This window comes from Triturus cristatus, chromosome 12 (assembly GCF_964204655.1).
Source record: "Triturus cristatus chromosome 12, aTriCri1.1, whole genome shotgun sequence".
Taxonomy (NCBI): domain Eukaryota; kingdom Metazoa; phylum Chordata; class Amphibia; order Caudata; family Salamandridae; genus Triturus; species Triturus cristatus.
Genome location: NC_140595.1, coordinates 219,157,055 through 219,182,826, shown reverse-complemented (window position 1 = coordinate 219,182,826; position 25,772 = coordinate 219,157,055). Strand labels below are relative to the sequence as shown.

The 25,772-nt window shown below is 45.4% G+C and overlaps 26 non-coding genes across 26 annotated transcripts; all 26 read left to right on the top strand.

Moving 5' to 3' along the window:
* Window positions 1-609: 609 nt before the first annotated feature.
* LOC146775736 (U5 spliceosomal RNA) lies at window positions 610-724 on the top strand. Its single transcript, XR_014974119.1, has one exon. It is a non-coding gene; the product is annotated as a U5 spliceosomal RNA (small nuclear RNA).
* An 888-nt stretch (window positions 725-1,612) lies between these two features.
* On the top strand, window positions 1,613-1,727 carry LOC146775735 (U5 spliceosomal RNA). The gene has a single exon (XR_014973586.1). It is a non-coding gene; the product is annotated as a U5 spliceosomal RNA (small nuclear RNA).
* Window positions 1,728-2,579: 852 nt separating this feature from the next.
* On the top strand, window positions 2,580-2,693 carry LOC146775734 (U5 spliceosomal RNA). Its single transcript, XR_014973910.1, has one exon. It is a non-coding gene; the product is annotated as a U5 spliceosomal RNA (small nuclear RNA).
* Window positions 2,694-3,545: 852 nt separating this feature from the next.
* On the top strand, window positions 3,546-3,659 carry LOC146775733 (U5 spliceosomal RNA). Its single transcript, XR_014973908.1, has one exon. It is a non-coding gene; the product is annotated as a U5 spliceosomal RNA (small nuclear RNA).
* Window positions 3,660-4,511: 852 nt separating this feature from the next.
* LOC146775732 (U5 spliceosomal RNA) lies at window positions 4,512-4,626 on the top strand. Its single transcript, XR_014974482.1, has one exon. It is a non-coding gene; the product is annotated as a U5 spliceosomal RNA (small nuclear RNA).
* Window positions 4,627-5,479: 853 nt separating this feature from the next.
* On the top strand, window positions 5,480-5,594 carry LOC146775731 (U5 spliceosomal RNA). Its single transcript, XR_014973585.1, has one exon. It is a non-coding gene; the product is annotated as a U5 spliceosomal RNA (small nuclear RNA).
* An 852-nt stretch (window positions 5,595-6,446) lies between these two features.
* LOC146775730 (U5 spliceosomal RNA) lies at window positions 6,447-6,561 on the top strand. Its single transcript, XR_014974449.1, has one exon. It is a non-coding gene; the product is annotated as a U5 spliceosomal RNA (small nuclear RNA).
* An 852-nt stretch (window positions 6,562-7,413) lies between these two features.
* Window positions 7,414-7,528, top strand: LOC146775729 (U5 spliceosomal RNA). Its single transcript, XR_014973584.1, has one exon. It is a non-coding gene; the product is annotated as a U5 spliceosomal RNA (small nuclear RNA).
* Window positions 7,529-8,380: 852 nt separating this feature from the next.
* On the top strand, window positions 8,381-8,495 carry LOC146775728 (U5 spliceosomal RNA). Its single transcript, XR_014973583.1, has one exon. It is a non-coding gene; the product is annotated as a U5 spliceosomal RNA (small nuclear RNA).
* Window positions 8,496-9,347: 852 nt separating this feature from the next.
* On the top strand, window positions 9,348-9,462 carry LOC146775727 (U5 spliceosomal RNA). The gene has a single exon (XR_014973581.1). It is a non-coding gene; the product is annotated as a U5 spliceosomal RNA (small nuclear RNA).
* An 852-nt stretch (window positions 9,463-10,314) lies between these two features.
* Window positions 10,315-10,429, top strand: LOC146775726 (U5 spliceosomal RNA). The gene has a single exon (XR_014973580.1). It is a non-coding gene; the product is annotated as a U5 spliceosomal RNA (small nuclear RNA).
* Window positions 10,430-11,281: 852 nt separating this feature from the next.
* LOC146775725 (U5 spliceosomal RNA) lies at window positions 11,282-11,396 on the top strand. The gene has a single exon (XR_014973579.1). It is a non-coding gene; the product is annotated as a U5 spliceosomal RNA (small nuclear RNA).
* Window positions 11,397-12,248: 852 nt separating this feature from the next.
* Window positions 12,249-12,363, top strand: LOC146775724 (U5 spliceosomal RNA). The gene has a single exon (XR_014973578.1). It is a non-coding gene; the product is annotated as a U5 spliceosomal RNA (small nuclear RNA).
* Window positions 12,364-13,215: 852 nt separating this feature from the next.
* On the top strand, window positions 13,216-13,330 carry LOC146775723 (U5 spliceosomal RNA). Its single transcript, XR_014973577.1, has one exon. It is a non-coding gene; the product is annotated as a U5 spliceosomal RNA (small nuclear RNA).
* Window positions 13,331-14,182: 852 nt separating this feature from the next.
* On the top strand, window positions 14,183-14,297 carry LOC146775722 (U5 spliceosomal RNA). Its single transcript, XR_014973575.1, has one exon. It is a non-coding gene; the product is annotated as a U5 spliceosomal RNA (small nuclear RNA).
* Window positions 14,298-15,149: 852 nt separating this feature from the next.
* LOC146775721 (U5 spliceosomal RNA) lies at window positions 15,150-15,264 on the top strand. The gene has a single exon (XR_014973574.1). It is a non-coding gene; the product is annotated as a U5 spliceosomal RNA (small nuclear RNA).
* An 852-nt stretch (window positions 15,265-16,116) lies between these two features.
* Window positions 16,117-16,231, top strand: LOC146775720 (U5 spliceosomal RNA). The gene has a single exon (XR_014973573.1). It is a non-coding gene; the product is annotated as a U5 spliceosomal RNA (small nuclear RNA).
* An 852-nt stretch (window positions 16,232-17,083) lies between these two features.
* LOC146775719 (U5 spliceosomal RNA) lies at window positions 17,084-17,198 on the top strand. Its single transcript, XR_014973572.1, has one exon. It is a non-coding gene; the product is annotated as a U5 spliceosomal RNA (small nuclear RNA).
* Window positions 17,199-18,063: 865 nt separating this feature from the next.
* Window positions 18,064-18,178, top strand: LOC146775718 (U5 spliceosomal RNA). Its single transcript, XR_014973571.1, has one exon. It is a non-coding gene; the product is annotated as a U5 spliceosomal RNA (small nuclear RNA).
* An 852-nt stretch (window positions 18,179-19,030) lies between these two features.
* On the top strand, window positions 19,031-19,145 carry LOC146775717 (U5 spliceosomal RNA). Its single transcript, XR_014973810.1, has one exon. It is a non-coding gene; the product is annotated as a U5 spliceosomal RNA (small nuclear RNA).
* Window positions 19,146-19,997: 852 nt separating this feature from the next.
* LOC146775716 (U5 spliceosomal RNA) lies at window positions 19,998-20,112 on the top strand. The gene has a single exon (XR_014973569.1). It is a non-coding gene; the product is annotated as a U5 spliceosomal RNA (small nuclear RNA).
* An 852-nt stretch (window positions 20,113-20,964) lies between these two features.
* On the top strand, window positions 20,965-21,079 carry LOC146775715 (U5 spliceosomal RNA). Its single transcript, XR_014973568.1, has one exon. It is a non-coding gene; the product is annotated as a U5 spliceosomal RNA (small nuclear RNA).
* Window positions 21,080-21,931: 852 nt separating this feature from the next.
* LOC146775714 (U5 spliceosomal RNA) lies at window positions 21,932-22,046 on the top strand. Its single transcript, XR_014973567.1, has one exon. It is a non-coding gene; the product is annotated as a U5 spliceosomal RNA (small nuclear RNA).
* Window positions 22,047-22,911: 865 nt separating this feature from the next.
* LOC146775713 (U5 spliceosomal RNA) lies at window positions 22,912-23,026 on the top strand. Its single transcript, XR_014973566.1, has one exon. It is a non-coding gene; the product is annotated as a U5 spliceosomal RNA (small nuclear RNA).
* An 852-nt stretch (window positions 23,027-23,878) lies between these two features.
* On the top strand, window positions 23,879-23,993 carry LOC146775712 (U5 spliceosomal RNA). The gene has a single exon (XR_014973565.1). It is a non-coding gene; the product is annotated as a U5 spliceosomal RNA (small nuclear RNA).
* An 852-nt stretch (window positions 23,994-24,845) lies between these two features.
* Window positions 24,846-24,960, top strand: LOC146775711 (U5 spliceosomal RNA). The gene has a single exon (XR_014973564.1). It is a non-coding gene; the product is annotated as a U5 spliceosomal RNA (small nuclear RNA).
* Window positions 24,961-25,772: the final 812 nt, after the last annotated feature.

Here is a 25,772-nt window from a genome sequence, read left to right as displayed (position 1 = left end):
AAGGTGGCACCAAGACTCATGCTGTGCTTTTCATAGGGCTTGCCCGTTATTTGTGCCCGTTGGAGGTGCCCTGAGAGGGCGCCAATTCTGAGTCAGCTTCCTCTCAGGTAGACTTGAAGGGGCACGTCAGACTTGTTTCATGTGTCTCCAGCCTAGACAGATATATCCTTCTATATTCAGGTTTAATGAAAGTACGTGTGAAAAAAGGCACATAAGGTGCATGGCTATGTGTAGAGCACAGTGGTGGCTCTGAGCAGATCGATTGGAGGGATGGTGGTGAAAGCGTAAAATGGCTGGGGGACAAAAGGCCTACAGTGCCACTTAACTAAAAGCCTGATTCACATTTCCTGTTCCCCTTCCCCAGCAGCCCCGACAACTCCTAATAGCTGAGGTGAGTACAAAAGAAATTTGCATATTCCCAGACATACACATGTGAACAGTCCACCTTTTTGTACCTTGAGCAGAGACTCTGAAATGCTGGCCTATTTTGCCCACCGGCCTGGTTCTCGCCCTCTTTCTTAGAGCCTGAAAATACCTTTCAGGTCCTCACCCACGCAATGACAGGGTCTTTGATGTGGCGCCACTTACCCTAGAGAGCTATATTGTCACTTACTCTGGTTTCTCTTCAAAACGAAAAAATCTTTCGCCTTTTACTAAAGATTTCCGTGGAGAGGAACATTTAAGAGTTTATTCAATTGTTTTAAGCCTTGCCACAGGTGAGGCTGTTTATCATTTGTTTAAAAGAAAAGCATTAGAAGTTGGGGAATATCCAGCAATTGTCTGCTGCTTTTTTGGGGGACATGAGTTTCGTGTTTTATTCCTGAGCTCTCTGCTTGCTCATTTGTATAAACAGAGTGCAGGAGAGTTGCCTCATGGGAAAGAGCTTGTGCAGTGCATGAGATTGCTTTTCTTGACTGACTTGAAGCTTCACGATCGCAGGCAGTATATTTTCTTATCTCCCAACGTTCCTGCTGCCAGAGCCCAGAGGTCACCCTCCTTTTTAAAGGTGGCACCAAGACTCATGCTGTGCTTTTCATAGGGCTTGCCCGTTATTTGTGCCCGTTGGAGGTGCCCTGAGAGGTCGCCAATCCTGAGTCAGCTTCCTCTCAGGTAGACTTGAAGGGGCACGTCAGACTTGTTTCACGTGTCTCCAGCCTAGACAGATATATCCTTCTATATTCAGGTTTAATGAAAGTACGTGTGAAAAAGGCACATACGGTGCATGGCTATGTGTAGAGCACAGTGGTGGCTCTGAGCATATCGATTGGAGGGATGGTGTTGAAAGCGTAAAATGGCTAGGGGACAAAAGGCCTACAGTGCCACTTAACTAAAAGCCTGATTCACATTTCCTGTTCCCCTTCCCCAGCAGCCCCGACAACTCCTAATGAGCTGAGGTGAGTACAAAAGAAATTTGCATATTCCCAGACATACACATGTGAACAGTCCACCTTTTTGTACCTTGAGCAGAGACTTTGAAATGTTGGCCTGTTTTGCCCACCGGCCTGGTTCTCGCCCTCTTTCTTAGAGCCTGAAAATACCTTTCAGGTCCTCACCCTCGCAATGACAGGGTCTTTGATGTGCCGCCACTTACCCTAGAGAGCTATATTGTCACTTACTCTGGTTTCTCTTCAAAACGAAAAAATCTTTCGCCTTTTACTAAAGATTTCCGTGGAGAGGAACATTTAAGAGTTTATTCAATTTTTTTAAGCCTTGCCACAGGTGAGGCTGTTTATCATTTGTTTAAAAGAAAAGCATTACAAGTTGGGGAATATCCAGCAATTGTCTGCTGCTTTTTTGGGGGACATGAGTTTGGTGTTTTATTCCTGAGCTCTCTGCTTGCTCATTTGCATAAACAGAGTGCAGGAGAGGTGCCTCATGGGAAAGAGCTTGTGCAGTGCATGAGATTGCTTTTCTTGACTGACTTGAAACTTCACGATCGCAGGCAGTATATTTTCTTATCTCCCAAAGATCCTGCTGCCAGATCCCAGAGGTCACCCTCCTTTTTAAAGGTGGGACCAAGACTCATGCTGTGCTTTTCATAGGGCTTGCCCGTTATTTGTGCCCGTTAGAGGTGCCCTGAGAGGTCGCCAATCCTGAGTCAGCTTCCTCTCAGGTAGACTTGAAGGGGCACGTCAGACTTGTTTCACGTGTCTCCAGCCTAGACAGATATATCCTTCTATATTCAGGTTTAATGAAAGTACGTGTGAAAAAGGCACATACGGTGCATGGCTATGTGTAGAGCGTGTTGAAAGCGTAAAATGGCTAGGGGACAAAAGGCCTACAGTGCCACTTAACTAAAAGCCTGATTCACATTTCCTGTTCCCCTTCCCCAGCAGCCCCGACAACTCCTAATGAGCTGAGGTGAGTACAAAAGAAATTTGCATATTCCCAGACATACACATGTGAACAGTCCACCTTTTTGTACCTTGAGCAGAGACTTTGAAATGTTGGCCTGTTTTGCCCACCGGCCTGGTTCTCGCCCTCTTTCTTAGAGCCTGAAAATACCTTTCAGGTCCTCACCCTCGCAATGACAGGGTCTTTGATGTGCCGCCACTTACCCTAGAGAGCTATATTGTCACTTACTCTGGTTTCTCTTCAAAACGAAAAAATCTTTCGCCTTTTACTAAAGATTTCCGTGGAGAGGAACATTTAAGAGTTTATTCAATTTTTTAAGCCTTGCCACAGGTGAGGCTCTTTATCATTTGTTTAAAAGAAAAGCATTAGAAGTTGGGGAATATCCAGCAATTGTCTGCTGCTTTTTTGGGGGACATGAGTTTGGTGTTTTATTCCTGAGCTCTCTGCTTGCTCATTTGCATAAACAGAGTGCAGGAGAGGTGCCTCATGGGAAAGAGCTTGTGCAGTGCATGAGATTGCTTTTCTTGACTGACTTGAAACTTCACGATCGCAGGCAGTATATTTTCTTATCTCCCAAAGATCCTGCTGCCAGATCCCAGAGGTCACCCTCCTTTTTAAAGGTGGGACCAAGACTCATGCTGTGCTTTTCATAGGGCTTGCCCGTTATTTGTGCCCGTTCGAGGTGCCCTGAGAGGTCGCCAATCCTGAGTCAGCTTCCTCTCAGGTAGACTTGAAGGGGCACGTCAGACTTGTTTCACGTGTCTCCAGCCTAGACAGATATATCCTTCTATATTCAGGTTTAATGAAAGTACGTGTGAAAAAGGCACATACGGTGCATGGCTATGTGTAGAGCGTGTTGAAAGCGTAAAATGGCTAGGGGACAAAAGGCCTACAGTGCCACTTAACTAAAAGCCTGATTCACATTTCCTGTTCCCCTTCCCCAGCAGCCCCGACAACTCCTAATGAGCTGAGGTGAGTACAAAAGAAATTTGCATATTCCCAGACATACACATGGGAACAGTCCACCTTTTTGTACCTTGAGCAGAGACTTTGAAATGTTGGCCTGTTTTGCCCACCGGCCTGGTTCTCGCCCTCTTTCTTAGAGCCTGAAAATACCTTTCAGGTCCTCACCCTCGCAATGACAGGGTCTTTGATGTGCCGCCACTTACCCTAGAGAGCTATATTGTCACTTACTCTGGTTTCTCTTCAAAACGAAAAAATCTTTCGCCTTTTACTAAAGATTTCCGTGGAGAGGAACATTTAAGAGTTTATTCAATTTTTTAAGCCTTGCCACAGGTGAGGCTCTTTATCATTTGTTTAAAAGAAAAGCATTAGAAGTTGGGGAATATCCAGCAATTGTCTGCTGCTTTTTTGGGGGACATGAGTTTGGTGTTTTATTCCTGAGCTCTCTGCTTGCTCATTTGCATAAACAGAGTGCAGGAGAGGTGCCTCATGGGAAAGAGCTTGTGCAGTGCATGAGATTGCTTTTCTTGACTGACTTGAAACTTCACGATCGCAGGCAGTATATTTTCTTATCTCCCAAAGATCCTGCTGCCAGATCCCAGAGGTCACCCTCCTTTTTAAAGGTGGGACCAAGACTCATGCTGTGCTTTTCATAGGGCTTGCCCGTTATTTGTGCCCGTTCGAGGTGCCCTGAGAGGTCGCCAATCCTGAGTCAGCTTCCTCTCAGGTAGACTTGAAGGGGCACGTCAGACTTGTTTCACGTGTCTCCAGCCTAGACAGATATATCCTTCTATATTCAGGTTTAATGAAAGTACGTGTGAAAAAGGCACATACGGTGCATGGCTATGTGTAGAGCGTGTTGAAAGCGTAAAATGGCTAGGGGACAAAAGGCCTACAGTGCCACTTAACTAAAAGCCTGATTCACATTTCCTGTTCCCCTTCCCCAGCAGCCCCGACAACTCCTAATGAGCTGAGGTGAGTACAAAAGAAATTTGCATATTCCCAGACATACACATGGGAACAGTCCACCTTTTTGTACCTTGAGCAGAGACTTTGAAATGTTGGCCTGTTTTGCCCACCGGCCTGGTTCTCGCCCTCTTTCTTAGAGCCTGAAAATACCTTTCAGGTCCTCACCCTCGCAATGACAGGGTCTTTGATGTGCCGCCACTTACCCTAGAGAGCTATATTGTCACTTACTCTGGTTTCTCTTCAAAACGAAAAAATATTTCGCCTTTTACTAAAGATTTCCGTGGAGAGGAACATTTAAGAGTTTATTCAATTTTTTTAAGCCTTGCCACAGGTGAGGCTGTTTTATCATTTGTTTAAAAGAAAAGCATTAGAAGTTGGGGAATATCCAGCAATTGCCTGCTGCTTTTTTGGGGGACATGAGTTTGGTGTTTTATTCCTGAGCTCTCTGCTTGCTCATTTGCATAAACAGAGTGCAGGAGAGGTGCCTCATGGGAAAGAGCTTGTGCAGTGCATGAGATTGCTTTTCTTGACTGACTTGAAACTTCACGATCGCAGGCAGTATATTTTCTTATCTCCCAAAGATCCTGCTGCCAGATCCCAGAGGTCACCCTCCTTTTTAAAGGTGGGACCAAGACTCATGCTGTGCTTTTCATAGGGCTTGCCCGTTATTTGTGCCCGTTCGAGGTGCCCTGAGAGGTCGCCAATCCTGAGTCAGCTTCCTCTCAGGTAGACTTGAAGGGGCACGTCAGACTTGTTTCACGTGTCTCCAGCCTAGACAGATATATCCTTCTATATTCAGGTTTAATGAAAGTACGTGTGAAAAAGGCACATACGGTGCATGGCTATGTGTAGAGCGTGTTGAAAGCGTAAAATGGCTAGGGGACAAAAGGCCTACAGTGCCACTTAACTAAAAGCCTGATTCACATTTCCTGTTCCCCTTCCCCAGCAGCCCCGACAACTCCTAATGAGCTGAGGTGAGTACAAAAGAAATTTGCATATTCCCAGACATACACATGTGAACAGTCCACCTTTTTGTACCTTGAGCAGAGACTTTGAAATGTTGGCCTGTTTTGCCCACCGGCCTGGTTCTCGCCCTCTTTCGTAGAGCCTGAAAATACCTTTCAGGTCCTAACCCTCGCAATGACAGGGTCTTTGATGTGCCGCCACTTACCCTAGAGAGCTATATTGTCACTTACTCTGGTTTCTCTTCAAAACGAAAAAATCTTTCGCCTTTTACTAAAGATTTCCGTGGAGAGGAACATTTAAGAGTTTATTCAATTTTTTTAAGCCTTGCCACAGGTGAGGCTGTTTATCATTTGTTTAAAAGAAAAGCATTAGAAGTTGGGGAATATCCAGCAATTGTCTGCTGCTTTTTTGGGGGACATGAGTTTGGTGTTTTATTCCTGAGCGCTCTGCTTGCTCATTTGCATAAACAGAGTGCAGGAGAGGTGCCTCATGGGAAAGAGCTTGTGCAGTGCATGAGATTGCTTTTCTTGACTGACTTGAAACTTCACGATCGCAGGCAGTATATTTTCTTATCTCCCAAAGATCCTGCTGCCAGATCCCAGAGGTCACCCTCCTTTTTAAAGGTGGGACCAAGACTCATGCTGTGCTTTTCATAGGGCTTGCCCGTTATTTGTGCCCGTTCGAGGTGCCCTGAGAGGTCGCCAATCCTGAGTCAGCTTCCTCTCAGGTAGACTTGAAGGGGCACGTCAGACTTGTTTCACGTGTCTCCAGCCTAGACAGATATATCCTTCTATATTCAGGTTTAATGAAAGTACGTGTGAAAAAGGCACATACGGTGCATGGCTATGTGTAGAGCGTGTTGAAAGCGTAAAATGGCTAGGGGACAAAAGGCCTACAGTGCCACTTAACTAAAAGCCTGATTCACATTTGCTGTTCCCCTTCCCCAGCAGCCCCGACAACTCCTAATGAGCTGAGGTGAGTACAAAAGAAATTTGCATATTCCCAGACATACACATGTGAACAGTCCACCTTTTTGTACCTTGAGCAGAGACTTTGAAATGTTGGCCTGTTTTGCCCACCGGCCTGGTTCTCGCCCTCTTTCTTAGAGCCTGAAAATACCTTTCAGGTCCTCACCCTCGCAATGACAGGGTCTTTGATGTGCCGCCACTTACCCTAGAGAGCTATATTGTCACTTACTCTGGTTTCTCTTCAAAACGAAAAAATCTTTCGCCTTTTACTAAAGATTTCCGCGGAGAGGAACATTTAAGAGTTTATTCAATTTTTTTAAGCCTTGCCACAGGTGAGGCTGTTTATCATTTGTTTAAAAGAAAAGCATTAGAAGTTGGGGAATATCCAGCAATTGTCTGCTGCTTTTTTGGGGGACATGAGTTTGGTGTTTTATTCCTGAGCGCTCTGCTTGCTCATTTGCATAAACAGAGTGCAGGAGAGGTGCCTCATGGGAAAGAGCTTGTGCAGTGCATGAGATTGCTTTTCTTGACTGACTTGAAACTTCACGATCGCAGGCAGTATATTTTCTTATCTCCCAAAGATCTTGCTGCCAGATCCCAGAGGTCACCCTCCTTTTTAAAGGTGGGACCAAGACTCATGCTGTGCTTTTCATAGGGCTTGCCCGTTATTTGTGCCCGTTCGAGGTGCCCTGAGAGGTCGCCAATCCTGAGTCAGCTTCCTCTCAGGTAGACTTGAAGGGGCACGTCAGACTTGTTTCACGTGTCTCCAGCCTAGACAGATATATCCTTCTATATTCAGGTTTAATGAAAGTACGTGTGAAAAAGGCACATACGGTGCATGGCTATGTGTAGAGCGTGTTGAAAGCGTAAAATGGCTAGGGGACAAAAGGCCTACAGTGCCACTTAACTAAAAGCCTGATTCACATTTCCTGTTCCCCTTCCCCAGCAGCCCCGACAACTCCTAATGAGCTGAGGTGAGTACAAAAGAAATTTGCATATTCCCAGACATACACATGTGAACAGTCCACCTTTTTGTACCTTGAGCAGAGACTTTGAAATGTTGGCCTGTTTTGCCCACCGGCCTGGTTCTCGCCCTCTTTCTTAGAGCCTGAAAATACCTTTCAGGTCCTCACCCTCGCAATGACAGGGTCTTTGATGTGCCGCCACTTACCCTAGAGAGCTATATTGTCACTTACTCTGGTTTCTCTTCAAAACGAAAAAATCTTTCGCCTTTTACTAAAGATTTCCGTGGAGAGGAACATTTAAGAGTTTATTCAATTTTTTTAAGCCTTGCCACAGGTGAGGCTGTTTATCATTTGTTTAAAAGAAAAGCATTAGAAGTTGGGGAATATCCAGCAATTGCCTGCTGCTTTTTTGGGGGACTTGAGTTTGGTGTTTTATTCCTGAGCTCTCTGCTTGCTCATTTGCATAAACAGAGTGCAGGAGAGGTGCCTCATGGGAAAGAGCTTGTGCAGTGCATGAGATTGCTTTTCTTGACTGACTTGAAACTTCACGATCGCAGGCAGTATATTTTCTTATCTCCCAAAGATCCTGCTGCCAGATCCCAGAGGTCACCCTCCTTTTTAAAGGTGGGACCAAGACTCATGCTGTGCTTTTCATAGGGCTTGCCCGTTATTTGTGCCCGTTCGAGGTGCCCTGAGAGGTCGCCAATCCTGAGTCAGCTTCCTCTCAGGTAGACTTGAAGGGGCACGTCAGACTTGTTTCACGTGTCTCCAGCCTAGACAGATATATCCTTCTATATTCAGGTTTAATGAAAGTACGTGTGAAAAAGGCACATACGGTGCATGGCTATGTGTAGAGCGTGTTGAAAGCGTAAAATGGCTAGGGGACAAAAGGCCTACAGTGCCACTTAACTAAAAGCCTGATTCACATTTCCTGTTCCCCTTCCCCAGCAGCCCCGACAACTCCTAATGAGCTGAGGTGAGTACAAAAGAAATTTGCATATTCCCAGACATACACATGTGAACAGTCCACCTTTTTGTACCTTGAGCAGAGACTTTGAAATGTTGGCCTGTTTTGCCCACCGGCCTGGTTCTCGCCCTCTTTCTTAGAGCCTGAAAATACCTTTCAGGTCCTCACCCTCGCAATGACAGGGTCTTTGATGTGCCGCCACTTACCCTAGAGAGCTATATTGTCACTTACTCTGGTTTCTCTTCAAAACGAAAAAATCTTTCGCCTTTTACTAAAGATTTCCGTGGAGAGGAACATTTAAGAGTTTATTCAATTTTTTTAAGCCTTGCCACAGGTGAGGCTGTTTATCATTTGTTTAAAAGAAAAGCATTAGAAGTTGGGGAATATCCAGCAATTGTCTGCTGCTTTTTTGGGGGACATGAGTTTGGTGTTTTATTCCTGAGCTCTCTGCTTGCTCATTTGCATAAACAGAGTGCAGGAGAGGTGCCTCATGGGAAAGAGCTTGTGCAGTGCATGAGATTGCTTTTCTTGACTGACTTGAAACTTCACGATCGCAGGCAGTATATTTTCTTATCTCCCAAAGATCCTGCTGCCAGATCCCAGAGGTCACCCTCCTTTTTAAAGGTGGGACCAAGACTCATGCTGTGCTTTTCATAGGGCTTGCCCGTTATTTGTGCCCGTTCGAGGTGCCCTGAGAGGTCGCCAATCCTGAGTCAGCTTCCTCTCAGGTAGACTTGAAGGGGCACGTCAGACTTGTTTCACGTGTCTCCAGCCTAGACAGATATATCCTTCTATATTCAGGTTTAATGAAAGTACGTGTGAAAAAGGCACATACGGTGCATGGCTATGTGTAGAGCGTGTTGAAAGCGTAAAATGGCTAGGGGACAAAAGGCCTAGAGAGCCACTTAACTAAAAGCCTGATTCACATTTCCTGTTCCCCTTCCCCAGCAGCCCCGACAACTCCTAATGAGCTGAGGTGAGTACAAAAGAAATTTGCATATTCCCAGACATACACATGTGAACAGTCCACCTTTTTGTACCTTGAGCAGAGACTTTGAAATGTTGGCCTGTTTTGCCCACCGGCCTGGTTCTCGCCCTCTTTCGTAGAGCCTGAAAATACCTTTCAGGTCCTCACCCTCGCAATGACAGGGTCTTTGATGTGCCGCCACTTACCCTAGAGAGCTATATTGTCACTTACTCTGGTTTCTCTTCAAAACGAAAAAATCTTTCGCCTTTTACTAAAGATTTCCGTGGAGAGGAACATTTAAGAGTTTATTCAATTTTTTTAAGCCTTGCCACAGGTGAGGCTGTTTATCATTTGTTTAAAAGAAAAGCATTAGAAGTTGGGGAATATCCAGCAATTGTCTGCTGCTTTTTTGGGGGACATGAGTTTGGTGTTTTATTCCTGAGCGCTCTGCTTGCTCATTTGCATAAACAGAGTGCAGGAGAGGTGCCTCATGGGAAAGAGCTTGTGCAGTGCATGAGATTGCTTTTCTTGACTGACTTGAAACTTCACGATCGCAGGCAGTATATTTTCTTACCTCCCAAAGATCCTGCTGCCAGATCCCAGAGGTCACCCTCCTTTTTAAAGGTGGGACCAAGACTCATGCTGTGCTTTTCATAGGGCTTGCCCGTTATTTGTGCCCGTTCGAGGTGCCCTGAGAGGTCGCCAATCCTGAGTCAGCTTCCTCTCAGGTAGACTTGAAGGGGCACGTCAGACTTGTTTCACGTGTCTCCAGCCTAGACAGATATATCCTTCTATATTCAGGTTTAATGAAAGTACGTGTGAAAAAGGCACATACGGTGCATGGCTATGTGTAGAGCGTGTTGAAAGCGTAAAATGGCTAGGGGACAAAAGGCCTACAGTGCCACTTAACTAAAAGCCTGATTCACATTTGCTGTTCCCCTTCCCCAGCAGCCCCGACAACTCCTAATGAGCTGAGGTGAGTACAAAAGAAATTTGCATATTCCCAGACATACACATGTGAACAGTCCACCTTTTTGTACCTTGAGCAGAGACTTTGAAATGTTGGCCTGTTTTGCCCACCGGCCTGGTTCTCGCCCTCTTTCTTAGAGCCTGAAAATACCTTTCAGGTCCTCACCCTCGCAATGACAGGGTCTTTGATGTGCCGCCACTTACCCTAGAGAGCTATATTGTCACTTACTCTGGTTTCTCTTCAAAACGAAAAAATCTTTCGCCTTTTACTAAAGATTTCCGTGGAGAGGAACATTTAAGAGTTTATTCAATTTTTTTAAGCCTTGCCACAGGTGAGGCTGTTTATCATTTGTTTAAAAGAAAAGCATTAGAAGTTGGGGAATATCCAGCAATTGTCTACTGCTTTTTTGGGGGACATGAGTTTGGTGTTTTATTCCTGAGGTCTCTGCTTGCTCATTTGCATAAACAGAGTGCAGGAGAGGTGCCTCATGGGAAAGAGCTTGTGCAGTGCATGAGATTGCTTTTCTTGACTGACTTGAAACTTCACGATCGCAGGCAGTATATTTTCTTATCTCCCAAAGATCCTGCTGCCAGATCCCAGAGGTCACCCTCCTTTTTAAAGGTGGGACCAAGACTCATGCTGTGCTTTTCATAGGGCTTGCCCGTTATTTGTGCCCGTTAGAGGTGCCCTGAGAGGTCGCCAATCCTGAGTCAGCTTCCTCTCAGGTAGACTTGAAGGGGCACGTCAGACTTGTTTCACGTGTCTCCAGCCTAGACAGATATATCCTTCTATATTCAGGTTTAATGAAAGTACGTGTGAAAAAGGCACATACGGTGCATGGCTATGTGTAGAGCGTGTTGAAAGCGTAAAATGGCTAGGGGACAAAAGGCCTACAGTGCCACTTAACTAAAAGCCTGATTCACATTTCCTGTTCCCCTTCCCCAGCAGCCCCGACAACTCCTAATGAGCTGAGGTGAGTACAAAAGAAATTTGCATATTCCCAGACATACACATGTGAACAGTCCACCTTTTTGTACCTTGAGCAGAGACTTTGAAATGTTGGCCTGTTTTGCCCACCGGCCTGGTTCTCGCCCTCTTTCTTAGAGCCTGAAAATACCTTTCAGGTCCTCACCCTCGCAATGACAGGGTCTTTGATGTGCCGCCACTTACCCTAGAGAGCTATATTGTCACTTACTCTGGTTTCTCTTCAAAACGAAAAAATCTTTCGCCTTTTACTAAAGATTTCCGTGGAGAGGAACATTTAAGAGTTTATTCAATTTTTTTAAGCCTTGCCACAGGTGAGGCTGTTTATCATTTGTTTAAAAGAAAAGCATTAGAAGTTGGGGAATATCCAGCAATTGTCTGCTGCTTTTTTGGGGGACATGAGTTTGGTGTTTTATTCCTGAGCTCTCTGCTTGCTCATTTGCATAAACAGAGTGCAGGAGAGGTGCCTCATGGGAAAGAGCTTGTGCAGTGCATGAGATTGCTTTTCTTGACTGACTTGAAACTTCACGATCGCAGGCAGTATATTTTCTTATCTCCCAAAGATCCTGCTGCCAGATCCCAGAGGTCACCCTCCTTTTTAAAGGTGGGACCAAGACTCATGCTGTGCTTTTCATAGGGCTTGCCCGTTATTTGTGCCCGTTCGAGGTGCCCTGAGAGGTCGCCAATCCTGAGTCAGCTTCCTCTCAGGTAGACTTGAAGGGGCACGTCAGACTTGTTTCACGTGTCTCCAGCCTAGACAGATATATCCTTCTATATTCAGGTTTAATGAAAGTACGTGTGAAAAAGGCACATACGGTGCATGGCTATGTGTAGAGCGTGTTGAAAGCGTAAAATGGCTAGGGGACAAAAGGCCTACAGTGCCACTTAACTAAAAGCCTGATTCACATTTCCTGTTCCCCTTCCCCAGCAGCCCCGACAACTCCTAATGAGCTGAGGTGAGTACAAAAGAAATTTGCATATTCCCAGACATACACATGTGAACAGTCCACCTTTTTGTACCTTGAGCAGAGACTTTGAAATGTTGGCCTGTTTTGCCCACCGGCCTGGTTCTCGCCCTCTTTCTTAGAGCCTGAAAATACCTTTCAGGTCCTCACCCTCGCAATGACAGGGTCTTTGATGTGCCGCCACTTACCCTAGAGAGCTATATTGTCACTTACTCTGGTTTCTCTTCAAAACGAAAAAATCTTTCGCCTTTTACTAAAGATTTCCGTGGAGAGGAACATTTAAGAGTTTATTCAATTTTTTTAAGCCTTGCCACAGGTGAGGCTGTTTATCATTTGTTTAAAAGAAAAGCATTAGAAGTTGGGGAATATCCAGCAATTGCCTGCTGCTTTTTTGGGGGACTTGAGTTTGGTGTTTTATTCCTGAGCTCTCTGCTTGCTCATTTGCATAAACAGAGTGCAGGAGAGGTGCCTCATGGGAAAGAGCTTGTGCAGTGCATGAGATTGCTTTTCTTGACTGACTTGAAACTTCACGATCGCAGGCAGTATATTTTCTTATCTCCCAAAGATCCTGCTGCCAGATCCCAGAGGTCACCCTCCTTTTTAAAGGTGGGACCAAGACTCATGCTGTGCTTTTCATAGGGCTTGCCCGTTATTTGTGCCCGTTCGAGGTGCCCTGAGAGGTCCCCAATCCTGAGTCAGCTTCCTCTCAGGTAGACTTGAAGGGGCACGTCAGACTTGTTTCACGTGTCTCCAGCCTAGACAGATATATCCTTCTATATTCAGGTTTAATGAAAGTACGTGTGAAAAAGGCACATACGGTGCATGGCTATGTGTAGAGCGTGTTGAAAGCGTAAAATGGCTAGGGGACAAAAGGCCTACAGTGCCACTTAACTAAAAGCCTGATTCACATTTGCTGTTCCCCTTCCCCAGCAGCCCCGACAACTCCTAATGAGCTGAGGTGAGTACAAAAGAAATTTGCATATTCCCAGACATACACATGTGAACAGTCCACCTTTTTGTACCTTGAGCAGAGACTTTGAAATGTTGGCCTGTTTTGCCCACCGGCCTGGTTCTCGCCCTCTTTCTTAGAGCCTGAAAATACCTTTCAGGTCCTCACCCTCGCAATGACAGGGTCTTTGATGTGCCGCCACTTACCCTAGAGAGCTATATTGTCACTTACTCTGGTTTCTCTTCAAAACGAAAAAATCTTTCGCCTTTTACTAAAGATTTCCGTGGAGAGGAACATTTAAGAGTTTATTCAATTTTTTTAAGCCTTGCCACAGGTGAGGCTGTTTATCATTTGTTTAAAAGAAAAGCATTAGAAGTTGGGGAATATCCAGCAATTGCCTGCTGCTTTTTTGGGGGACATGAGTTTGGTGTTTTATTCCTGAGCTCTCTGCTTGCTCATTTGCATAAACAGAGTGCAGGAGAGGTGCCTCATGGGAAAGAGCTTGTGCAGTGCATGAGATTGCTTTTCTTGACTGACTTGAAACTTCACGATCGCAGGCAGTATATTTTCTTATCTCCCAAAGATCCTGCTGCCAGATCCCAGAGGTCACCCTCCTTTTTAAAGGTGGGACCAAGACTCATGCTGTGCTTTTCATAGGGCTTGCCCGTTATTTGTGCCCGTTCGAGGTGCCCTGAGAGGTCGCCAATCCTGAGTCAGCTTCCTCTCAGGTAGACTTGAAGGGGCACGTCAGACTTGTTTCACGTGTCTCCAGCCTAGACAGATATATCCTTCTATATTCAGGTTTAATGAAAGTACGTGTGAAAAAGGCACATACGGTGCATGGCTATGTGTAGAGCGTGTTGAAAGCGTAAAATGGCTAGGGGACAAAAGGCCTACAGTGCCACTTAACTAAAAGCCTGATTCACATTTCCTGTTCCCCTTCCCCAGCAGCCCCGACAACTCCTAATGAGCTGAGGTGAGTACAAAAGAAATTTGCATATTCCCAGACATACACATGTGAACAGTCCACCTTTTTGTACCTTGAGCAGAGACTTTGAAATGTTGGCCTGTTTTGCCCACCGGCCTGGTTCTCGCCCTCTTTCTTAGAGCCTGAAAATACCTTTCAGGTCCTCACCCTCGCAATGACAGGGTCTTTGATGTGCCGCCACTTACCCTAGAGAGCTATATTGTCACTTACTCTGGTTTCTCTTCAAAACGAAAAAATCTTTCGCCTTTTACTAAAGATTTCCGTGGAGAGGAACATTTAAGAGTTTATTCAATTTTTTTAAGCCTTGCCACAGGTGAGGCTGTTTATCATTTGTTTAAAAGAAAAGCATTAGAAGTTGGGGAATATCCAGCAATTGTCTGCTGCTTTTTTGGGGGACATGAGTTTGGTGTTTTATTCCTGAGCTCTCTGCTTGCTCATTTGCATAAACAGAGTGCAGGAGAGGTGCCTCATGGGAAAGAGCTTGTGCAGTGCATGAGATTGCTTTTCTTGACTGACTTGAAACTTCACGATCGCAGGCAGTATATTTTCTTATCTCCCAAAGATCCTGCTGCCAGATCCCAGAGGTCACCCTCCTTTTTAAAGGTGGGACCAAGACTCATGCTGTGCTTTTCATAGGGCTTGCCCGTTATTTGTGCCCGTTCGAGGTGCCCTGAGAGGTCGCCAATCCTGAGTCAGCTTCCTCTCAGGTAGACTTGAAGGGGCACGTCAGACTTGTTTCACGTGTCTCCAGCCTAGACAGATATATCCTTCTATATTCAGGTTTAATGAAAGTACGTGTGAAAAAGGCACATACGGTGCATGTCTATGTGTAGAGCGTGTTGAAAGCGTAAAATGGCTAGGGGACAAAAGGCCTACAGTGCCACTTAACTAAAAGCCTGATTCACATTTCCTGTTCCCCTTCCCCAGCAGCCCCGACAACTCCTAATGAGCTGAGGTGAGTACAAAAGAAATTTGCATATTCCCAGACATACACATGTGAACAGTCCACCTTTTTGTACCTTGAGCAGAGACTTTGAAATGTTGGCCTGTTTTGCCCACCGGCCTGGTTCTCGCCCTCTTTCTTAGAGCCTGAAAATACCTTTCAGGTCCTCACCCTCGCAATGACAGGGTCTTTGATGTGCCGCCACTTACCCTAGAGAGCTATATTGTCACTTACTCTGGTTTCTCTTCAAAACGAAAAAATCTTTCGCCTTTTACTAAAGATTTCCGTGGAGAGGAACATTTAAGAGTTTATTCAATTTTTTTAAGCCTTGCCACAGGTGAGGCTGTTTATCATTTGTTTAAAAGAAAAGCATTAGAAGTTGGGGAATATCCAGCAATTGTCTGCTGCTTTTTTGGGGGACATGAGTTTGGTGTTTTATTCCTGAGCTCTCTGCTTGCTCATTTGCATAAACAGAGTGCAGGAGAGGTGCCTCATGGGAAAGAGCTTGTGCTGTGCATGAGATTGCTTTTCTTGACTGACTTGAAACTTCACGATCGCAGGCAGTATATTTTCTTATCTCCCAAAGATCCTGCTGCCAGATCCCAGAGGTCACCCTCCTTTTTAAAGGTGGGACCAAGACTCATGCTGTGCTTTTCATAGGGCTTGCCCGTTATTTGTGCCCGTTCGAGGTGCCCTGAGAGGTCGCCAATCCTGAGTCAGCTTCCTCTCAGGTAGACTTGAAGGGGCACGTCAGACGTGTTTCACGTGTCTCCAGCCTAGACAGATATATCCTTCTATATTCAGGTTTAATGAAAGTACGTGTGAAAAAGGCACATACGGTGCATGGCTATGTGTAGAGCGTGTTGAAAGCGTAAAATGGCTAGGGGACAAAAGGCCTACAGTGCCACTTAACTAAAAGCCTGATTCACATTTCCTGTTCCCCTTCCCCAGCAGCCCCGACAACTCCTAATGAGCTGAGGTGAGTACAAAAGAAATTTGCATATTCCCAGACATACACATGTGAACAGTCCACCTTTTTGTACCTTGAGCAGAGACTTTGAAATGTTGGCCTGTTTTGCCCACCGGCCTGGTTCTCGCCCTCTTTCTTAGAGCCTGAAAATACCTTTCAGGTCCTCACCCTCGCAATGACAGGGTCTTTGATGTGCCGCCACTTACCCTAGAGAGCTATATTGTCACTTACTCTGGTTTCTCTTCAAAACGAAAAAATCTTTCGCCTTTTACTAAAGATTTCCGTGGAGAGGAACATTTAAGAGTTTATTCAATTTTTTTAAGCCTTGCCACAGGTGAGGCTGTTTATCATTTGTTTAAAAGAAAAGCATTAGAAGTTGGGGAATATCCAGCAATTGTCTGCTGCTTTTTTGGGGGACATGAGTTTGGTGTTTTATTCCTGAGCTCTCTGCTTGCTCATTTGCATAAACAGAGTGCAGGAGAGGTGCCTCATGGGAAAGAGCTTGTGCAGTGCATGAGATTGCTTTTCTTGACTGACTTGAAACTTCACGATCGCAGGCAGTATATTTTCTTATCTCCCAAAGATCCTGCTGCCAGATCCCAGAGGTCACCCTCCTTTTTAAAGGTGGGACCAAGACTCATGCTGTGCTTTTCATAGGGCTTGCCCGTTATTTGTGCCCGTTCGAGGTGCCCTGAGAGGTCGCCAATCCTGAGTCAGCTTCCTCTCAGGTAGACTTGAAGGGGCACGTCAGACTTGTTTCACGTGTCTCCAGCCTAGACAGATATATCCTTCTATATTCAGGTTTAATGAAAGTACGTGTGAAAAAGGCACATACGGTGCATGGCTATGTGTAGAGCGTGTTGAAAGCGTAAAATGGCTAGGGGACAAAAGGCCTAGAGAGCCACTTAACTAAAAGCCTGATTCACATTTCCTGTTCCCCTTCCCCAGCAGCCCCGACAACTCCTAATGAGCTGAGGTGAGTACAAAAGAAATTTGCATATTCCCAGACATACACATGTGAACAGTCCACCTTTTTGTACCTTGAGCAGAGACTTTGAAATGTTGGCCTGTTTTGCCCACCGGCCTGGTTCTCGCCCTCTTTCGTAGAGCCTGAAAATACCTTTCAGGTCCTCACCCTCGCAATGACAGGGTCTTTGATGTGCCGCCACTTACCCTAGAGAGCTATATTGTCACTTACTCTGGTTTCTCTTCAAAACGAAAAAATCTTTCGCCTTTTACTAAAGATTTCCGTGGAGAGGAACATTTAAGAGTTTATTCAATTTTTTTAAGCCTTGCCACAGGTGAGGCTGTTTATCATTTGTTTAAAAGAAAAGCATTAGAAGTTGGGGAATATCCAGCAATTGTCTGCTGCTTTTTTGGGGGACATGAGTTTGGTGTTTTATTCCTGAGGTCTCTGCTTGCTCATTTGCATAAACAGAGTGCAGGAGAGGTGCCTCATGGGAAAGAGCTTGTGCAGTGCATGAGATTGCTTTTCTTGACTGACTTGAAACTTCACGATCGCAGGCAGTATATTTTCTTATCTCCCAAAGATCCTGCTGCCAGATCCCAGAGGTCACCCTCCTTTTTAAAGGTGGGACCAAGACTCATGCTGTGCTTTTCATAGGGCTTGCCCGTTATTTGTGCCCGTTATTTGTGCCCGTTAGAGGTGCCCTGAGAGGTCGCCAATCCTGAGTCAGCTTCCTCTCAGGTAGACTTGAAGGGGCACGTCAGACTTGTTTCACGTGTCTCCAGCCTAGACAGATATATCCTTCTATATTCAGGTTTAATGAAAGTACGTGTGAAAAAGGCACATACGGTGCATGGCTATGTGTAGAGCGTGTTGAAAGCGTAAAATGGCTAGGGGACAAAAGGCCTACAGTGCCACTTAACTAAAAGCCTGATTCACATTTCCTGTTCCCCTTCCCCAGCAGCCCCGACAACTCCTAATGAGCTGAGGTGAGTACAAAAGAAATTTGCATATTCCCAGACATACACATGTGAACAGTCCACCTTTTTGTACCTTGAGCAGAGACTTTGAAATGTTGGCCTGTTTTGCCCACCGGCCTGGTTCTCGCCCTCTTTCTTAGAGCCTGAAAATACCTTTCAGGTCCTCACCCTCGCAATGACAGGGTCTTTGATGTGCCGCCACTTACCCTAGAGAGCTATATTGTCACTTACTCTGGTTTCTCTTCAAAACGAAAAAATCTTTCGCCTTTTACTAAAGATTTCCGTGGAGAGGAACATTTAAGAGTTTATTCAATTTTTTTAAGCCTTGCCACAGGTGAGGCTGTTTATCATTTGTTTAAAAGAAAAGCATTAGAAGTTGGGGAATATCCAGCAATTGTCTGCTGCTTTTTTGGGGGACATGAGTTTGGTGTTTTATTCCTGAGCTCTCTGCTTGCTCATTTGCATAAACAGAGTGCAGGAGAGGTGCCTCATGGGAAAGAGCTTGTGCAGTGCATGAGATTGCTTTTCTTGACTGACTTGAAACTTCACGATCGCAGGCAGTATATTTTCTTATCTCCCAAAGATCCTGCTGCCAGATCCCAGAGGTCACCCTCCTTTTTAAAGGTGGGACCAAGACTCATGCTGTGCTTTTCATAGGGCTTGCCCGTTATTTGTGCCCGTTCGAGGTGCCCTGAGAGGTCGCCAATCCTGAGTCAGCTTCCTCTCAGGTAGACTTGAAGGGGCACGTCAGACTTGTTTCACGTGTCTCCAGCCTAGACAGATATATCCTTCTATATTCAGGTTTAATGAAAGTACGTGTGAAAAAGGCACATACGGTGCATGGCTATGTGTAGAGCGTGTTGAAAGCGTAAAATGGCTAGGGGACAAAAGGCCTACAGTGCCACTTAACTAAAAGCCTGATTCACATTTCCTGTTCCCCTTCCCCAGCAGCCCCGACAACTCCTAATGAGCTGAGGTGAGTACAAAAGAAATTTGCATATTCCCAGACATACACATGTGAACAGTCCACCTTTTTGTACCTTGAGCAGAGACTTTGAAATGTTGGCCTGTTTTGCCCACCGGCCTGGTTCTCGCCCTCTTTCTTAGAGCCTGAAAATACCTTTCAGGTCCTCACCCTCGCAATGACAGGGTCTTTGATGTGCCGCCACTTACCCTAGAGAGCTATATTGTCACTTACTCTGGTTTTTCTTCAAAACGAAAAAATCTTTCGCCTTTTACTAAAGATTTCCGTGGAGAGGAACATTTAAGAGTTTATTCAATTTTTTTAAGCCTTGCCACAGGTGAGGCTGTTTATCATTTGTTTAAAAGAAAAGCATTAGAAGTTGGGGAATATCCAGCAATTGCCTGCTGCTTTTTTGGGGGACTTGAGTTTGGTGTTTTATTCCTGAGCTCTCTGCTTGCTCATTTGCATAAACAGAGTGCAGGAGAGGTGCCTCATGGGAAAGAGCTTGTGCAGTGCATGAGATTGCTTTTCTTGACTGACTTGAAACTTCACGATCGCAGGCAGTATATTTTCTTATCTCCCAAAGATCCTGCTGCCAGATCCCAGAGGTCACCCTCCTTTTTAAAGGTGGGACCAAGACTCATGCTGTGCTTTTCATAGGGCTTGCCCGTTATTTGTGCCCGTTCGAGGTGCCCTGAGAGGTCGCCAATCCTGAGTCAGCTTCCTCTCAGGTAGACTTGAAGGGGCACGTCAGACTTGTTTCACGTGTCTCCAGCCTAGACAGATATATCCTTCTATATTCAGGTTTAATGAAAGTACGTGTGAAAAAGGCACATACGGTGCATGGCTATGTGTAGAGCGTGTTGAAAGCGTAAAATGGCTAGGGGACAAAAGGCCTACAGTGCCACTTAACTAAAAGCCTGATTCACATTTCCTGTTCCCCTTCCCCAGCAGCCCCGACAACTCCTAATGAGCTGAGGTGAGTACAAAAGAAATTTGCATATTCCCAGACATACACATGTGAACAGTCCACCTTTTTGTACCTTGAGCAGAGACTTTGAAATGTTGGCCTGTTTTGCCCACCGGCCTGGTTCTCGCCCTCTTTCTTAGAGCCTGAAAATACCTTTCAGGTCCTCACCCTCGCAATGACAGGGTCTTTGATGTGCCGCCACTTACCCTAGAGAGCTATATTGTCACTTACTCTGGTTTCTCTTCAAAACGAAAAAATCTTTCGCCTTTTACTAAAGATTTCCGTGGAGAGGAACATTTAAGAGTTTATTCAATTTTTTTAAGCCTTGCCACAGGTGAGGCTGTTTATCATTTGTTTAAAAGAAAAGCATTAGAAGTTGGGGAATATCCAGCAATTGTCTGCTGCTTTTTTGGGGGACATGAGTTTGGTGTTTTATTCCTGAGCTCTCTGCTTGCTCATTTGCATAAACAGAGTGCAGGAGAGGTGCCTCATGGGAAAGAGCTTGTGCAGTGCATGAGATTGCTTTTCTTGACTGACTTGAAACTTCACGATCGCAGGCAGTATATTTTCTTATCTCCCAAAGATCCTGCTGCCAGATCCCAGAGGTCACCCTCCTTTTTAAAGGTGGGACCAAGACTCATGCTGTGCTTTTCATAGGGCTTGCCCGTTATTTGTGCCCGTTCGAGGTGCCCTGAGAGGTCGCCAATCCTGAGTCAGCTTCCTCTCAGGTAGACTTGAAGGGGCACGTCAGACTTGTTTCACGTGTCTCCAGCCTAGACAGATATATCCTTCTATATTCAGGTTTAATGAAAGTACGTGTGAAAAAGGCACATACGGTGCATGGCTATGTGTAGAGCGTGTTGAAAGCGTAAAATGGCTAGGGGACAAAAGGCCTAGAGAGCCACTTAACTAAAAGCCTGATTCACATTTCCTGTTCCCCTTCCCCAGCAGCCCCGACAACTCCTAATGAGCTGAGGTGAGTACAAAAGAAATTTGCATATTCCCAGACATACACATGTGAACAGTCCACCTTTTTGTACCTTGAGCAGAGACTTTGAAATGTTGGCCTGTTTTGCCCACCGGCCTGGTTCTCGCCCTCTTTCGTAGAGCCTGAAAATACCTTTCAGGTCCTCACCCTCGCAATGACAGGGTCTTTGATGTGCCGCCACTTACCCTAGAGAGCTATATTGTCACTTACTCTGGTTTCTCTTCAAAACGAAAAAATCTTTCGCCTTTTACTAAAGATTTCCGTGGAGAGGAACATTTAAGAGTTTATTCAATTTTTTTAAGCCTTGCCACAGGTGAGGCTGTTTATCATTTGTTTAAAAGAAAAGCATTAGAAGTTGGGGAATATCCAGCAATTGTCTGCTGCTTTTTTGGGGGACATGAGTTTGGTGTTTTATTCCTGAGCGCTCTGCTTGCTCATTTGCATAAACAGAGTGCAGGAGAGGTGCCTCATGGGAAAGAGCTTGTGCAGTGCATGAGATTGCTTTTCTTGACTGACTTGAAACTTCACGATCGCAGGCAGTATATTTTCTTACCTCCCAAAGATCCTGCTGCCAGATCCCAGAGGTCACCCTCCTTTTTAAAGGTGGGACCAAGACTCATGCTGTGCTTTTCATAGGGCTTGCCCGTTATTTGTGCCCGTTCGAGGTGCCCTGAGAGGTCGCCAATCCTGAGTCAGCTTCCTCTCAGGTAGACTTGAAGGGGCACGTCAGACTTGTTTCACGTGTCTCCAGCCTAGACAGATATATCCTTCTATATTCAGGTTTAATGAAAGTACGTGTGAAAAAGGCACATACGGTGCATGGCTATGTGTAGAGCGTGTTGAAAGCGTAAAATGGCTAGGGGACAAAAGGCCTACAGTGCCACTTAACTAAAAGCCTGATTCACATTTGCTGTTCCCCTTCCCCAGCAGCCCCGACAACTCCTAATGAGCTGAGGTGAGTACAAAAGAAATTTGCATATTCCCAGACATACACATGTGAACAGTCCACCTTTTTGTACCTTGAGCAGAGACTTTGAAATGTTGGCCTGTTTTGCCCACCGGCCTGGTTCTCGCCCTCTTTCTTAGAGCCTGAAAATACCTTTCAGGTCCTCACCCTCGCAATGACAGGGTCTTTGATGTGCCGCCACTTACCCTAGAGAGCTATATTGTCACTTACTCTGGTTTCTCTTCAAAACGAAAAAATCTTTCGCCTTTTACTAAAGATTTCCGTGGAGAGGAACATTTAAGAGTTTATTCAATTTTTTTAAGCCTTGCCACAGGTGAGGCTGTTTATCATTTGTTTAAAAGAAAAGCATTAGAAGTTGGGGAATATCCAGCAATTGTCTACTGCTTTTTTGGGGGACATGAGTTTGGTGTTTTATTCCTGAGGTCTCTGCTTGCTCATTTGCATAAACAGAGTGCAGGAGAGGTGCCTCATGGGAAAGAGCTTGTGCAGTGCATGAGATTGCTTTTCTTGACTGACTTGAAACTTCACGATCGCAGGCAGTATATTTTCTTATCTCCCAAAGATCCTGCTGCCAGATCCCAGAGGTCACCCTCCTTTTTAAAGGTGGGACCAAGACTCATGCTGTGCTTTTCATAGGGCTTGCCCGTTATTTGTGCCCGTTATTTGTGCCCGTTAGAGGTGCCCTGAGAGGTCGCCAATCCTGAGTCAGCTTCCTCTCAGGTAGACTTGAAGGGGCACGTCAGACTTGTTTCACGTGTCTCCAGCCTAGACAGATATATCCTTCTATATTCAGGTTTAATGAAAGTACGTGTGAAAAAGGCACATACGGTGCATGGCTATGTGTAGAGCGTGTTGAAAGCGTAAAATGGCTAGGGGACAAAAGGCCTACAGTGCCACTTAACTAAAAGCCTGATTCACATTTGCTGTTCCCCTTCCCCAGCAGCCCCGACAACTCCTAATGAGCTGAGGTGAGTACAAAAGAAATTTGCATATTCCCAGACATACACATGTGAACAGTCCACCTTTTTGTACCTTGAGCAGAGACTTTGAAATGTTGGCCTGTTTTGCCCACCGGCCTGGTTCTCGCCCTCTTTCTTAGAGCCTGAAAATACCTTTCAGGTCCTCACCCTCGCAATGACAGGGTCTTTGATGTGCCGCCACTTACCCTAGAGAGCTATATTGTCACTTACTCTGGTTTCTCTTCAAAACGAAAAAATCTTTCGCCTTTTACTAAAGATTTCCGTGGAGAGGAACATTTAAGAGTTTATTCAATTTTTTTAAGCCTTGCCACAGGTGAGGCTGTTTATCATTTGTTTAAAAGAAAAGCATTAGAAGTTGGGGAATATCCAGCAATTGTCTACTGCTTTTTTGGGGGACATGAGTTTGGTGTTTTATTCCTGAGGTCTCTGCTTGCTCATTTGCATAAACAGAGTGCAGGAGAGGTGCCTCATGGGAAAGAGCTTGTGCAGTGCATGAGATTGCTTTTCTTGACTGACTTGAAACTTCACGATCGCAGGCAGTATATTTTCTTATCTCCCAAAGATCCTGCTGCCAGATCCCAGAGGTCACCCTCCTTTTTAAAGGTGGGACCAAGACTCATGCTGTGCTTTTCATAGGGCTTGCCCGTTATTTGTGCCCGTTAGAGGTGCCCTGAGAGGTCGCCAATCCTGAGTCAGCTTCCTCTCAGGTAGACTTGAAGGGGCACGTCAGACTTGTTTCACGTGTCTCCAGCCTAGACAGATATATCCTTCTATATTCAGGTTTAATGAAAGTACGTGTGAAAAAGGCACATACGGTGCATGGCTATGTGTAGAGCGTGTTGAAAGCGTAAAATGGCTAGGGGACAAAAGGCCTACAGTGCCACTTAACTAAAAGCCTGATTCACATTTCCTGTTCCCCTTCCCCAGCAGCCCCGACAACTCCTAATGAGCTGAGGTGAGTACAAAAGAAATTTGCATATTCCCAGACATACACATGTGAACAGTCCACCTTTTTGTACCTTGAGCAGAGACTTTGAAATGTTGGCCTGTTTTGCCCACCGGCCTGGTTCTCGCCCTCTTTCTTAGAGCCTGAAAATACCTTTCAGGTCCTCACCCTCGCAATGACAGGGTCTTTGATGTGCCGCCACTTACCCTAGAGAGCTATATTGTCACTTACTCTGGTTTCTCTTCAAAACGAAAAAATCTTTCGCCTTTTACTAAAGATTTCCGTGGAGAGGAACATTTAAGAGTTTATTCAATTTTTTTAAGCCTTGCCACAGGTGAGGCTGTTTATCATTTGTTTAAAAGAAAAGCATTAGAAGTTGGGGAATATCCAGCAATTGTCTGCTGCTTTTTTGGGGGACATGAGTTTGGTGTTTTATTCCTGAGCTCTCTGCTTGCTCATTTGCATAAACAGAGTGCAGGAGAGGTGCCTCATGGGAAAGAGCTTGTGCAGTGCATGAGATTGCTTTTCTTGACTGACTTGAAACTTCACGATCGCAGGCAGTATATTTTCTTATCTCCCAAAGATCCTGCTGCCAGATCCCAGAGGTCACCCTCCTTTTTAAAGGTGGGACCAAGACTCATGCTGTGCTTTTCATAGGGCTTGCCCGTTATTTGTGCCCGTTCGAGGTGCCCTGAGAGGTCGCCAATCCTGAGTCAGCTTCCTCTCAGGTAGACTTGAAGGGGCACGTCAGACTTGTTTCACGTGTCTCCAGCCTAGACAGATATATCCTTCTATATTCAGGTTTAATGAAAGTACGTGTGAAAAAGGCACATACGGTGCATGGCTATGTGTAGAGCGTGTTGAAAGCGTAAAATGGCTAGGGGACAAAAGGCCTACAGTGCCACTTAACTAAAAGCCTGATTCACATTTCCTGTTCCCCTTCCCCAGCAGCCCCGACAACTCCTAATGAGCTGAGGTGAGTACAAAAGAAATTTGCATATTCCCAGACATACACATGTGAACAGTCCACCTTTTTGTACCTTGAGCAGAGACTTTGAAATGTTGGCCTGTTTTGCCCACCGGCCTGGTTCTCGCCCTCTTTCTTAGAGCCTGAAAATACCTTTCAGGTCCTCACCCTCGCAATGACAGGGTCTTTGATGTGCCGCCACTTACCCTAGAGAGCTATATTGTCACTTACTCTGGTTTCTCTTCAAAACGAAAAAATCTTTCGCCTTTTACTAAAGATTTCCGTGGAGAGGAACATTTAAGAGTTTATTCAATTTTTTTAAGCCTTGCCACAGGTGAGGCTGTTTATCATTTGTTTAAAAGAAAAGCATTAGAAGTTGGGGAATATCCAGCAATTGCCTGCTGCTTTTTTGGGGGACTTGAGTTTGGTGTTTTATTCCTGAGCTCTCTGCTTGCTCATTTGCATAAACAGAGTGCAGGAGAGGTGCCTCATGGGAAAGAGCTTGTGCAGTGCATGAGATTGCTTTTCTTGACTGACTTGAAACTTCACGATCGCAGGCAGTATATTTTCTTATCTCCCAAAGATCCTGCTGCCAGATCCCAGAGGTCACCCTCCTTTTTAAAGGTGGGACCAAGACTCATGCTGTGCTTTTCATAGGGCTTGCCCGTTATTTGTGCCCGTTCGAGGTGCCCTGAGAGGTCCCCAATCCTGAGTCAGCTTCCTCTCAGGTAGACTTGAAGGGGCACGTCAGACTTGTTTCACGTGTCTCCAGCCTAGACAGATATATCCTTCTATATTCAGGTTTAATGAAAGTACGTGTGAAAAAGGCACATACGGTGCATGGCTATGTGTAGAGCGTGTTGAAAGCGTAAAATGGCTAGGGGACAAAAGGCCTACAGTGCCACTTAACTAAAAGCCTGATTCACATTTGCTGTTCCCCTTCCCCAGCAGCCCCGACAACTCCTAATGAGCTGAGGTGAGTACAAAAGAAATTTGCATATTCCCAGACATACACATGTGAACAGTCCACCTTTTTGTACCTTGAGCAGAGACTTTGAAATGTTGGCCTGTTTTGCCCACCGGCCTGGTTCTCGCCCTCTTTCTTAGAGCCTGAAAATACCTTTCAGGTCCTCACCCTCGCAATGACAGGGTCT